Source organism: Passer montanus, unplaced genomic scaffold, assembly GCF_014805655.1.
Source record: "Passer montanus isolate IOZ18808 unplaced genomic scaffold, ASM1480565v1 scaffold40, whole genome shotgun sequence".
In the NCBI taxonomy this organism is placed as follows: Eukaryota; Metazoa; Chordata; class Aves; order Passeriformes; family Passeridae; genus Passer; species Passer montanus.
In genome coordinates this window covers 3,646,793-3,659,228 of record NW_024368819.1, presented here as the reverse complement: position 1 = coordinate 3,659,228, position 12,436 = coordinate 3,646,793, and positions in this window count along the sequence as shown.

Below are 12,436 nucleotides of genomic sequence, written 5' to 3'. Positions count from 1 at the left end.
ATCAGAGACTTTTGTTAGGCCAGCTTGACACCTTATTTTTTCTTGTAAGTTCTGCTTTGGAGGTTCTAGGTATATGTATTGAATTCTGATCACCATTTTCTTTCATTTGTAAAAATAAGCAATGTGAGAGCACAAACAGTCTGCCTGGCTCCCACAAAGCAGTATCAGCACTATTTCAGCTCATAGTCACAAGGTTGTTTCCCCTCTTCTAAATTTTTAATAAGAGAAGCTTATATAGCACAGAATTATATTTGAAAAGCATTTTAATTCAGCTTGATTGGAGTATCCTGAAGAATTTACACAATTTACACATCTATGTAGAAAGAACTGGAAACAAAAATTATACGTAGCATAATATTTTAATGGCTTCTATTTTGGTTATATTTGCTTAGAATAATAGCAAAAAATCTTATGTGGTCAGAGAAAACATCAGTTTTCTCTGGCAGTGTGAGCCAGCATTCACTTGTGGTTCAGTGAGCAAAAGCATAAATAAGTTCATTTCATGCAAGCTTTGTTAGATGGATTTGTTCAGTGTCAAATCAATATTTTGGTTGTTTTTAGCTAGAAATACTTAGGTAGGATTGATGGCTAACAAGTTATCAATAGACTGAAATGAATCCTTGGCAAAAAAGATGAGTTCACAATGAACAAAGGAGAGAGGTCAATTTTAAGTATCTTGATTATCTCAAGATATCTCAAGATTTGCAGTTATTCACCTTCTGAAGTATTCTTCTGCTTTTTAGAGCTGACAGCTTTTAAAGAGGCCAGCAATTTAGGCTGAACTCTCATAGTAAGGGCAAAGAACAGGCACATCTTTTTCTACAGGATGCATTGAGAAGACTTTTTGTGTTACCTGTGAAATATATATAGATTAGGGAATACGGCATTTTTATTGGGTCTTAGTGTATTTAGAGTAATTTGTTCTTCTCTCTGCAGGTTACACTGTGTCTGATGTTTGAATAAAAATGTATAAAATAAAAATTTGTAACATTTTGAAAGAATTTTGGGCTAAATTCCCAAATCTACAAGGTGAACTCCCTCTTCTAGAGTTTTTGAGTGCATTTACATTGTCTCATTAAAACAAATGCTGTCTGTGTGTGCATCTGTAAGATCTTTCATTAGTCAGATTTGATGTTCTGAAGAGGAGCTGCAAAGATTAATTTCTTTCTATCTCTTTCTTCTCACAAACAGATCCATTTTTTATTATTTATCCATCACAGTCTTCATGTTATTTGATAATGCAGCTGCTGATGTTTGCTCCATGAAACCAATTGTCTTGTGAAGGTAAATGGCATAAGGACATGTGCTGGTTTTTTGTTTTTTGGTGTTTTTTTTGTAATGGCAGTTTTCTTGTGAAAATAGCAGCACACTGACTCTCAGATTTATAAATGTATGCTATTCAGAGCTTTGTGCTACAGAATCAGCTGTAAAGAAAAAAATAACAAAGCAGACCAGGCAAAGATCTCCTCAAGTACATGTAATGATACCAATTTTGAATAGATGCTACTGAAAAATGCGTGGTGTGTGACTAGCAGCCATTTCCAAATGTCATAGAGTTCTTTGTCCTTAGAGAGGGACAGAAAAGCTTATATCAGATTAGCTTTAAATTCAATGTATTCTGCTCTGGTGATATATCCAGGGTTTGAGTTGAGAGGGAGAATGTATTTTGGGTCTGTAATTCAGTTTTCTACTAACAATCTTGCAAGATTGTTAATGATCTGGATAAACTGTTTAATATACTTCTTCATAAATTTCAACCCATATTTTTAGTAGGTCTTGTTTTTCTTTATAGATTCATTTACTTCAACAATGTGGGCACTAAATTTAATCTAAAAATATTGACTTACCATTTTGTGGCATGTCAAGAAAATGAGCCAGATCTAAAAAATGAGGTGTGTATAAAAAGTTCAGTTTCTTTCATGGTGAAACACTGATAACCCCCCATCCCCCCCCCAACACAATTAACATATTAAACAGAGATGTTACACTTTCTCTTTGCTTTGGCATTCTCAAAAAACTGATAAGAATTGACAGTGGTGTGTATTTTTACACAAATATTGATATATGCATGCAACAATCCAATTTTACTGGACTTTATTAATGATTTATCAAATTCTAATCGATTTTTAAGGCTACTTAAGGCAAACTGAGCAAAGTGCTTATATTAGTTCGTCAAAGCTAGGAGATAATGTTATGTTTGGGCTTGGTCACTGTACTATTTCCTGGAAAAAGGTTCTTATTAAATAAAGGGGTTTTCAAGCTCTATTTCCTTTTGAGGGACTGCAGGAGTGAGTCAAAGTGTTTCTAAATGTGTTTTGTGCTCACTACAGATTAATGCCTGGCTGCACTGGCCATGCCTCAAATGGCAGCACGAGGGGTAACTCCTCAGCTACTCTTTGTTCCTGACTTTATTGAATCATTTCTGCCTATATTAAGGGAGAAATAAAAAATGCTAGTTTAAGCAAGACTTTGTTCTCGTGTAGGCTTTATCTGGGGAAGAACTTAGTAGATGGAAAACCTACTTGGAGATATACATAGCCCTTCTCCTTTAAAATTTTCTCAATGTTGTTTGAAGAAAATCCCTTTTTGTTCAGAATAGACCAAATCTGATATTAGGATTGGATAGTTTGTGTAGGAATATAATCTTTCAATTAAATTGAATGTGCTTTAATGAGATATTTTATAGGTGATTGGGTTCTCTGTTTAAACAAAGGAAGGATTCAGATTGTGGATTGGGCTTTGACCCCTGCTACCCCTGATTTCCTCTCTGTCAGGTCTGCTCTGGCTGACACAGAAAGAAAGGAAACTTCCTGTGGAATGGCTTTTATTGTGAAGCATGGCAGGAATGACTTCTCTGACCCAATGTGAAGTGGCTTCCCAAACAAATACAATTTTGATAACATGCTTATTTATAGCATGCTGCACTTTCTAGTCTTATTCATGGTCAGGGTGACAATTTGCAAACACACAAAGCATTTTTGTTTAAGTGGATAGAGAAGACAAAAGATAAGTAAGGAAACAGGAAAATAAAATGTCTTTTTTTTTTTCTCCATGGACCAGGATAGGAATAGAATCCCATTGTCATTATTCTCAGCCTTGTGTTTTGCCTCAAAACTTGCTCTGCTCCAATTGGCTCCCTTGACAAACCTCAGATGCCATAAATTTTAGGCATGATAAACTTTCTGCATATCTCCTCCTTCCTTTCATGGGCTGGCCAAGGCACACAGGCTGCAGGTTAATTGCTTTATATCCCATAGTGAAGAAGACACAAGAGTCCCAAGTGGAAGCAGTCTGAGCTGCTCCCCAGATGTCATTCTGCACAACATCAATGTCACAGACTCTAGGGCTTTTTTTTTGCTCAATCTCTAATTCTCTTTAATCATATGAGGCAGTGTGAGCCAGCATTCAGCTTTTTGATTTTTCGTTAGCCTTTCCTGCTTGGCTTGGATATTTTGATGTTGTTCAGAGACATCAAATGTTTTGATGACTCAGAGTAAGACACGCAATTAAGTGTAACAAACCCATTTCTGTGATAGAGGACCTTTTAGTTTGCCCAGCCAGGAGCTATAACTCAAGCAGCACAACAAATTAATATCTCATTGATGGCTTCTCTGGTCTGAGGGTATATTAACCAAAAGTTGTGCACAACAGGAAAACAAATGCATTTTCATCAAACAGCAGAGACCATGCAGGGTTGATGATGGAGGCCAGTAACTGAAACATAAACACTGAAGTTACAGTCATCCATTCCTGGGAGGAGTGTATGTGAAAAGGAAAACTCAAGAAACTGTAACCTAAGAACATTTTAGATGAGATTGGGAAAAGGCAGTAGATTCCTGCAGAAGGATGTAGGAATGGTACTGCTCAGCACCCTCCCTGTGGCAGGAACAGGGCAGAAGAAAGATATTGGTGTTATATTGTTCCCAAGTAAACGGAGATATACACCTGTATTTGACAAGATTTGGTAAATATACAACTGACAAATGCTAACATGTGTGAATTCTCTCTCTTGGGATGGCTCAGTAACTGCAGAGCTGTGGGGTTAAAAGAGGATGTTCAGATGCTTTCCAGATATTCAAGACAGAATAGCTCTTTCAACCTCTCCTATTTCAGGAAAAAAACCTGACAGTTCTGGAAGACATTTGTGCCAAGTTTGAGGTTCAAAATGTTTGGATGGTTTCTGGTTGTGGAGAATTCATTGGTGTCAGTACTGATAACTGGCTATTAGAGAGTGAGGACTCAAGGAGCAGTACTTTTTAAGATCCTTCTGGGTGTTTCCTGTAGTTCCTCAGTATGTTTTCCAGTTTTCCTTTCTGTTTCATAGCATGTTGCTATATAAGAAGTGGAACATTTCCACCTCCTAACCCCAAACTCTATCTTTCAATTCTGTGAGAAATGTTTAAAATTCAAATATTTCTGGCCAGTTGTAATCAAAATTACAGTTTAACTTCTCCCTTATTAAACACTCTGTTTTCATGACTTGGAGTTTGGATTTTTAATCCTAAGTAAATGCTTCTGTCAAGCAAGTAAAAACCTTTAGTTCATCACAGGTTCCAGGCAACTGCTTTGTGAGTGGGCAAGGCAAAAGCAAGGATGATTTCTGACACACTGTCAGTCACTGAGAGCTGACAATTTTGCTACCATTTAGCCCTTGAAAAAGTGTTGCCTTCTGTCTCTTAATACTGTCTGACAAAAAATGTAAAAAATCAGGAGTGCAAGCACATTCACATTCTACTCCACTAGATTAAGTCTATAGGGGGTTTATGGTCTGGCTGGTTTGCTATATTGGCCTGCTTTCAAAGTCCAATCTAGTATTTTAAAATCTGGCCTAACTAACAGTACAGCCCTGTACAATGAACAAAAAATATGTTTGGTGGTTGTTTGGGGTTTTTTTTGTTGTTTTTTGGGGTTTTTTTATTTTTTTGTTGTTGTTGTTGTCATTGTTGTGTTCATGCTATTCCAGAAGCTTTTGGTTTTCTTTGGGCACAAATAGTCTTAATTTTCTACTTTGATAATTACGTTGAGTTATGCTTTATTTAATGTTAATAATGTTTATTGAGTTCTCTCTGAGATGGCTATGTATCCCTGCTTAAAAATAGATGTTTATAAAAGAACTAAAGTTATTTTCTGGCTGGTTGATTGGATCACTGCAATTTTGTTAGACCCATTGTGTACAGACATAAGTCTCGTGTTTGCTGGATGCTCTTTTAAATGCATCAGCCATGAGCATCCCTGACAACATTTATTATTACCAGGATAGTTTCAGAGAGCTATGAGTGACAGTTGAGTTGCTTAGCTGATTTCCTGTACTGCCATCCCTGAGCCAAGCCTCAGCACTGAATGAGAATAGTATTAATATTCATAAGATAAGCCTGTGATAAGATTTTGAATATAGATTGAGTAGCAGAGAAATGAGAGAAGCAGCCAGGGTCAGATCTTCAGACAGCATAAATTTGTCCCAGTGGGCAATGGAGGTGTGCTGCATTTTGACATTGTTCTTTTGAGCACTTCCCACTGGAGAAAACTTCCCTAATTTTCTGAAACAATAAACTATTGATAAAATTTTAAAACCCCCACAGAGCAAAGTGTTCTCTCTATTTACTTTTAGGTCAGAGGTCTGGGAAGTTGTGCTGGATTTTACTGGGAGAGAGTTAGCTTTTGTCATAGAGGTTAGTGTAAGGCTGTGTCTTGGATTTTGCTGAACATGGGGCTGAAAATATAGAAATAGTTTAGTTATTGCTGAGTAGGGCTTACACAGAGCCAAAAGGGATTTTGCATGCTGAATTGCATCATGCTCAGTATATAAAGTGGAGGAAAGAAGGAGGAAGAGTGGGATGTTTGGGGTGATGATGTTTGTCTGCCCAAAGAACTGTTACATGTGAGGGAGATAGCTGAACACCTGCCTGTCCATGAGAAACACTGAATTCATTCCTTGTTTTGCTTTGCTTGCATATGCAGCTTTTGCTTTCCCTATTTAACTGTCTTTATCTCAACCCATGAGTTTTCCAGCTTTTACCTTTCCCTTCTCTCCCTCATCTTGCTGGTGGGCTTAGTGAGCTGCTTAACTGCTGGCTGAGGTGAAACCATGACGGATGTTAAGGTGGTTGCTGCTGTTCCAAGGTGCAAAACTGCTGTTTGGGGTAGAAAACAGGTGTGACTGTGTGACTGTGTCTCACCTTTGTGATTCCCTCAGATGTTAAGGTGGTTGATGCTGTTCCAAGGTGCAAAACTGCTGTTTGGGGTAGAAGACAGGTGTGACTGTGTCTCACCTTTGAGATTCCCTTTGAAGCAGCCCACTGCGGCTCCAGGGCTCTGTCCGAGCCCTTCCTATTTTCTCTTCCTCTTCAATTTCTGCGACAAAAATAGCCCAGCATAGCCTGGCTCTGTGACCATTCACTACAGGATGAAAGGAAATCTAGCTCCAAACCTGGCTGCTTACAGGAGGAAGAGCTTTGGAGACAGTGCAGAACTGCAGGAAGCCCAGCTGAGACAGGCATCTGCATCCATGGTGATCCTCACATACCATGGACAGCTCCCCCACTTTCTAGGCTTTCCTTTCACAACAGATGAGCCTGGCTGCTTACAGGAGGAAGAGCTTTGGAGACAGTGCAGAAGTGCAGGAAGCCCAGCTGAGACAGGCGTTTGCATCCATGGTGATCCATGTACCATGGACAGCTCCCCCACTTTCTTGGCTTTCCTTTCACAACAGATGAATTCTCAATTATCTTTGTATCAATAACATAAACTCAAAAGATAGCATGAATGAGAGACAGCTGCTTCAAAATATTTTTTTCTTTAACTAGGCAGTTATGAAATTTTCATTGGTTGTGGACAGAGCAGAAGAGATATCAAAGGTTTTTAGCATTCAGACCATCAATTGTGCTTCATAAGGACCAGCACTGTGCTTTACCTAAGAAGGCAGAAAGTGAACAAAACCTGCTCTACTTGTTGCCTGAACCTTACCTTAACAGAAACAGCCATGGCACCATTGATATAAGGCTATGCCAAGATTAAACTTTATCAAGAAAAATATAAGTCTTGTAAATCTTAATCCATTTTATTCAGTGGCAAGAACCTTTGATGTTTTCTAACTAATAGTAATTTAAAATTTTATAGTGCAGGCTAAACAGGTAACCAATTTCCAAGCAGACCTGAGCAGTGAATGAGGCACCTATTTTCCTGCTTTTAATTTAGGGGTTGGGTAAGTAGAAGAGAGGCAAAATCAAACTATATTTTTCCTTCAATTTTATTCTGTGTTATTAAAATACACCTGCATCAATTGTGCCTCATAAGGACTAGCACTGTGCTTTACCTAAGAAGGCAGAAAGTGAACAAAACCTGCTCTATTTGTTGCCTGAACCTAATCTTAACAGAAACAGCTGTAGCAAATGTTTCCACAACTGCCAAGTAGGCAAAATTAGGATTTTCAGAACTGATTAGATGGACAAAGCATGTTGAAAGGCACCTGTGAAAATTTTACTGAGAGCAAGGTATGTGCTGAACTCTTTCTGAAAATCAAAAGGAGCAAGGCTTTTTTTCTTTTTTCTATTTGTGCAAAAGAAATTTTTTCTTAATAATGTATTCAGTCCTCAGGTTGTATTGACACAGATCTGGGTGGGGTTTCTCCTTATATATATTGTGGTTTTAAATCTAATTTTCTTTTTCCAAAGAAAGACTCATGGGCTAAAAAAGGGATGCACATTACTTGAGACTGTGTCCAGAAAGGGACTTGGGTATGAGAAGTTTTCTTGGCAGCCTTCTGACAGGCTCAGATAGACCCCATGTCCTTTAAAGGGTGTGGGGAGAACTTTGTGCTTGAGAAGGAACTTTAATCCAAACCAGATAATAAGATTTAATATGAGTATGAATTATGCATCTATTCCAGGTTAAAAAGAAAAGATAAAAAGTTCCCTTATGGTACCCTTTCTCAATGGCTATTTTTATTCAAAATTGGGCTGAATGCTCTTTTCCTGCTACCTCAGTTAGTTATGAACTTTTTGCTTTTATTGACAAACCTGCAGGTTTAGGATGAAAATGGTTTGCAGCTGATTAAGGATGGTGTGCCTGGCAATTTCTTGCTAATCTCTCTTATTATGCCCTTCATAAAAATGGTAGTCACGGTATAAATCCTAGTTTAAATCAATACCTGGAAGTGCTAATCTCTGAAAAGGAAAATGTCAAATACCTCCTGCTGTGTGCAAAGGCTCAAATTCTATGGCATAAACATTAAAGACTACTGAAATGATTCTGCTTTTTCTTTCCTTTACACAAGGTTTTGCACTTCCTTTTCTAGCATTTCAGATGTCATTAGCCTTTCTTACATAAACAGTACCTTAAGGTGGTGGGAGCATGATATGTCTGACAGTGACACATGGTCACTGTTCACCCTGTGAGGAGCTACTACTGGTCCCAGCTCTGCCCCAGGTATTATCTTTGACTGTGCCTTGAGTTCTGGAGTCAACTCCCTTCCTTATCCATGGGATCTCTTCTGAGAAAGGTTTCTGAAAGCCCTAAGTGTTAGTTGCATGTGTAAGTGCAGTGTAGCACTTAAATGATCCATCAAGGAATCCTGCAGCCAAAATGAATGATAAATTTAATCTGTTTTGGGATCTTGAACCCAAATTTGAATACTTACTGTCAGTATCCTGTCCCATCCCCATGATGTTTTTCTTGCTATTAATATTGGGGGACACAGTGTTTTTAAAACCCTGCTCTTTGCTCTGCAGTGCCAGAGGGGAAAAGGCAAGTAGGTGAACTGTAAGACTGGAAGATCACTTAGAAATGAGGACATAGTGTGTTTCAAGGTGAAACAACTTTACCTGCCCACTGTTTCTGTTCCATCTCTGCAGGAGTATGTGCTCTGGTTTCTAAATTAAAATTGTTCTCATAAAAATATTTCAGAACTTAGAGAGTATTGTTGCTGTCACTGGCTTGGTCCTTTGCAATGACAAGCTGCTTGAGCACCACAGTGCATTAGGGAACCTAATTCTGTAAAGCGTTTTTTGTAGATTTTTCATTATTGAGATTAACAAACTGAGAAGGACAGAAATTATCTATATAAGTTTTTAGAAATTTTATTTTTATAAATATATTTTTAAAATTTTTATAAGCTACATCTATGTACCTTATAAGGTATATGTATGTGTTTTTATAAGGTACACATATTAATTTTGTTTGTCATTGTGTTAGTTCTGTTGCAAAAAATAAAGGCAAATTAAAGAAAAATTAATTTCCTTTCATTATGTCCATGGATAAAGACATCAGTGATTCCACCTCAGCCCCAGGAAGAGCCAAGAATACTGAGCCATTAGTGTCTGCAGATATGTCTCAATGCTCTCTTTGTTCCAGACAGCTGTTTCTGAAACATGTTCTAGTTGCCCTTCAAATACAACAGCAGAGCATGTACGAGGCAGAGGTAGTTGGGGCTTGGGGATCCCTCTAATCCTGGGTATGAAATTAACAAAGTATTAACAGCTTAGTGACTAAAGCTGCACTAGATTAAAGGTTAGCAAGGAAGAGACCCCGAGTTTGGGTGGTGTTCTCTTAGTGATGGAATAACGTGAGAGAGGGATCACTGCTAGAAGAGAGTCATAGCGTGTGCAAATGGATGGCTGCAGATACCCCAGAAATGATTTGGTGTGAATGAACCCTTAAGAAGTTTTTGTTTTTGAGGTAGAGGCAGCTTCTCTTATAAAAGAAGCTCTGTTCTCCCAAGGATTTTTGTGTTTAAGAAAAAAACCCAACCTGTTTTCAGCTACCATCTCTAAGGAAGCGACCTTGAATTACACATACTCACACTGATTTCCTCCTGTAAAAATACTGTCAGAAAGAATATGTCTAACAGCAATCCTCTTGCTACAGCTCTGCAGCTGGAAGGACCAGCACTTTTCTACCATTTCACAAAAGAAGGTAGACTTTCTCTCTGGTTTTTGGCAACTTTGGAAGCCAGAAGCAAATGAATGTTGAAAGCCTATGAATAGTAAATTTGCAGCTTTATACTTAAGACCTCTACTGCTTATGTTCACATAAACAGTCCTGCTGTAGAACCAGCAGGACTGTGTGCAAGCAGACTCTGGGGCACAGCCTGCATGTCTGAGATGACTACTACCAAATAAAAACAGTGCAGAATTGCAACCTGTTCTGCCTCCATTGCATCAGTGACATTTCTGTTGACATCACCAGAAGTTGTGTTGTCTGATGGAGCTGAAGCAGCACCTTTCCTTTTCCTGGAATGAAGTAATTTTGTTTTATTTTAAGGGATGGAGGCATTTCACACCTCAACATACTCATATTCCAGCAAACACTAAATGTAATTCAAGTGACCTCTCAGGAATTTGTGTGGTGAATCTTGTAGGTGGATTGAACCTTACTGTGGCTCCAGGGAACTGTGTGATAAATTAATAACTATTCACCAGTTGGATTTTTTTGCAGAGTCTTAAAGGCATACTGTGATGATGCTGTGCTGAAAAGGTGCTGCATTGCAGCCCTTACAGATGCACAGAGACTGCATTAGCTGATTATTTAGAGCTGGTGGTAGTTGCTTTGCAAGATACTATGTCAAATCAATGCATATGGAGATGAACACTGGGCAGCTGTATCAGAAATGGAAATTGTTGCAGGAAAACTGCCTGGAAGGAGGCAAACAGGAGGCTTCTTGTTTGCCGTGACAGAAATATGCATCTTGTTCACACGTTTGCTCAGTTTTTAAATCTCCCATAGCAGTTTCTTACAGCAGCTTTCTCACATGAGCTTTGCACATATTTTGTCCTCATCTCTTCCCTGTGTGTCTCTTTCCAAACATTTTTCTTTTCTAAATTTTCACTGGTTTATCAATCTTTCACTTTTTTGCCTCCTTGATTTGCTTCTGCATTCCCATTGCCTTCTCTCTTTTCCTTTCCCTCAGTCTCATACATTCTTTCTTCAGGCACCTTTGCCACTTTTTCCTAATTAATTCCATCTCTATATTTTCCTGGGCAGTATGCAAGGGCCAACTGGTAGGGTGTAATTACCCTTCCCACACCCAAATGGGAGCAGGGATGAAGCTTCTTGAGCCCTTAAAACCATTGCATCTTCCAGACACCCCTGGGCTTTGAAAAAGGAGAAGACCAGTACACAGATCCTGACTCATCACAGGCAGTTCAAAAGGGGAGCTGCAGCTCAGCTTCTTCTTCTCTTTAGGGAGGCTCTTCTTTAGGGAGGTTCAAGGTACAACTAGAACCTGAGTTGTTATGTTTGGATCAAGGTCTCCTCTGCTGTTTTGTAGAGAGGGTCAGGTCAATATATTCTTGCCATATATTTTTGGATTTTTGCCCTCAGTTGATCTTGGCTTACTGTAGTCAGAACTGGTAGAGTTAAGTACAAAAGGTAAAGGTGTTATTCCTGCCAGAAGGATATGTTTTTATGACAATAATGTGCCTGGTCTTAAATGCCCCTTCTTTGTCAGTGCTTTCCCTCAGATGTGTGATTCTGTGATGTGCTTTTAAGAGCAGCCCTATCCCTTCTCTTCTGTTTTGGGTGATTGAAAAAACCCAGCTGGACTTTGCAATGTTTGGGCTGACTCTTGGCTTCCATGACTGCCTTAAGTGTTTTTTTTTAATACCTCCAGAAATCTCAATCTTTCTTGAATTTGAGTGACCAGAATTATTTATGTTGCTCCAAACATTCCCAGCACAACTAATTAAATTCTTGACTACAGAGAAAGCCTGCTTTTCTCAGAAATGTTAGGTAACTAACAATTACCAATGACTATCAGCAGAAAAATAGCTAATAAGTACTTCAGTTTCAGATGCTCTTTAACCTTGCAACAAACACTGATTTTAAGATATACTTTAAGATATACTTTTCTTTAGATGTGTGTGAGTAGTTCGTATGATTTTTATGCCTTCTTTCCAGAGGTCAGTTTACCTCCTACCATTTGTTTGACTTTTCTTCATACATTCAATAAAAGAAATTCAGATCTGATACCTTTGCCAAATCCTTGAAGGTCAAGAAAGGTGCAATAAACCCATGTGCTTGTAGCCACAAAGATATCCTTCTCCTGCTGTTGTGAGTGCCAGCTCACAGCCCACTCCCGCATTGATTTGCTGGTGACCTTTCCTTTCAGTGCTCAGCCCTGTTGAGACTCTCATGAGGATGCTACAGAAATGAACAGAATCACTTCCTGAGAAGAGAAATGCCAGACATTAAACAGGCAGCTGAAGAAGCCGAGGATAAATAAGAATACTCTGTTCTTGAGAAGGAAAAGATTGTTTCTCTGCCAAAAAATTAGAATTCTTGCGGACTCCAGTCAGTTGCTTCTGAAGAGAACCAATGTTGCACTTTGTGTTTCCTTATAAAATTTAATACAAGTATTTCAATACTGGCTGCTAGATTAAATTAGATATCCCTATTTTATATATGTATGTTCCCATTATCTAGGTGAATGTCACACTGGAAT